The following is a 2,212-nucleotide window of genomic DNA, read 5'->3' on the forward strand; positions in this document are numbered from 1 at the left end:
TCGACACCAATATTCCTTCCAGTGAAATATCCAATATCATATGGACAAAAGGAGGCATCTAGATCCACGCTTAGCTCAAACTGACGAGCTACAGTCTGGAAAGATTAAAGGGAAGACGATATATATACGAAAATACTTATTAGATTCCGGAATCCCATCTGTATTACCATCTCAGTATGCATTCGAAGAAATATCACAATAAAATTTCGAGCAATATATTTTATGCGTTGTAAGGACTACTCTTGAAAATATCGCTTAGGAATGTTGGAGTCAACACATTTATTGGTTTTGAGCCACCGATATAGACGGGAGAGAGTGCTCCTCCAACTCCAACTTCAGCAGGGATATGATAAATAAACTTATCCAGCCTCCATATCTACGGGATATTTCAAAATCCCTCGTTGTGAGGAGCACAATTGTTTTTTTCATAACAAAAACAAGCCTTTATGCGATATACAGGTACTTAATAACTCAGTGTAGCATAGCATCAGAGAATCTGAAACTGAAAAAAATTCGAAATCTAAATATTTAGATTGTATACGTTGGATGCAATATTATAACATTCTGAAATACCTACATACAGATGGTAGGTGTGCAAAAAAGTACCTACTTACCTACGTTCATTTTCCAACCTTACCGAAGAATTTTTCTGAGTTTATTCGACTATTCAATAATCTTAATCCACAGTATAGTATAGTTCCTATACTGTGCTTAATCTCAATCATCAGCAATCAAGGAAACGATTTAATTTCGACATTGTTCTTCTTCTTATTCTTAGTGTGCCTTCTCCTTCAATGAAGGTTGAATATCATCATGGTATATTCCTTTCTGCTTTCGGCGGTTCGGAGTTGTTCGAAATTTAGACCAGTCCACTGTCGTATATTTCTCAACCATGGCAGTTTCTTTCTTCCTAGCTCGCGCCTTCCTTCAATTTTCCTTTATAATGAGTTGAGCTTGAATAGCTTATAAAATATATGACTTTTTGAAGATCTTATCTGCTAGTTAGGTATAGCTTATTTTTCGGCTGTATTGGGATTATTTTTTCATGTGAGTAATGATTATTGCTAATGACCTTGAGTGAATATTTGAAATTTTAATTTTTAATCTTCCTTATGTGTATTCTACTAAACTAATCAAGTGCTCTGCAAAAGTACTATCTTATCGTTCGGGGATGTAGCTCAGTGGTAGAGCGTTCGCTTTGCATGTGAAAGGCCCCGGGTTCGATCCCCGGCATCTCCACAAAACCTTTTTTAGCCTCGTTCATATTTTAGGTGACTTTAGTGAATGATAAAACTTTTGTTGAAAAAGTGGTACGGTAGACCGGAGTGACTTTGCCAAAGGATATGACTTTGCCGAACTGCCTAATATTTCAAGTTTCACTTTGTTTTCGTAAAGTTGGCAACATCTTACAGAAATCACGAATCGGAACCTTTAACCACACTATATACCTACATGTTGCAACCGTTGCAGTCGTATGGCGTACTTTAAATGGTGTACTATACGGTATGTTATGTGAGCAGGTAATTTTTTAACGTGGGAATATATGCGAAATACTAGGAGTTGTGCAGAAAATATGGCGAACGGTAGCACCTTACTTAACATTCATTCAACGTCACGTTAAAAAAACTGAAATAATTTGGTTGAGAGGATTTCGACATTTCGAGACATTTTTCTATTGTGGCCCTTTGGCGGGCGACATTGCCACATATCAAACTTGTTTCACCCGCTTTATTTTGAGGCACAATTATGGGTCGTCGATACAAAAAGAAGTTGGATGCAAGGAAATATAGTAATTATACGGAAAAGACACTAATCCGAGCAATCAATGCAGTTCGAAATGCAAACATTTCAATACAGGCAGCTTCCGAAGTGTACAACATTCCCAGAAGAACTTAACAAAATTGAATTAACAAAAGATATATGGGCGAACCCGGAGGCATTAGTGCACCAAAATATACCGCCAGCACTTCATTAAATTGCCAAAAAACGCATTTTAAGGCATTGGCAAACTTGCACCCATTTGCGAGTCACTTTGCCAAATTTTTAAAATTAAAAAGAAAATAAGTGTGCACCCTTTCAGCAGTCGACAACTAAAATGTTCAAATTAAGCATACTTTGCACAGGACTCATTTCACAAAAAAAACGAAAAAGTTACACCAAAAACACTATAAAAAGTGATGCAAAGCCACACCACTCTACGGTATCTCAAGGA

The 2,212-nt window shown here is 36.8% G+C and overlaps 1 non-coding gene across 1 annotated transcript; it reads left to right on the top strand.

Annotated features, from left to right (window-relative positions):
- Positions 1 to 1,167: 1,167 nt before the first annotated feature.
- Positions 1,168 to 1,239, top strand: Trnaa-ugc. The gene has a single exon. It is a non-coding gene; the product is annotated as a tRNA-Ala (tRNA).
- Positions 1,240 to 2,212: the final 973 nt, after the last annotated feature.

This window comes from Harmonia axyridis, chromosome 7 (genome assembly GCF_914767665.1).
Source record: "Harmonia axyridis chromosome 7, icHarAxyr1.1, whole genome shotgun sequence".
Taxonomy (NCBI): domain Eukaryota; kingdom Metazoa; phylum Arthropoda; class Insecta; order Coleoptera; family Coccinellidae; genus Harmonia; species Harmonia axyridis.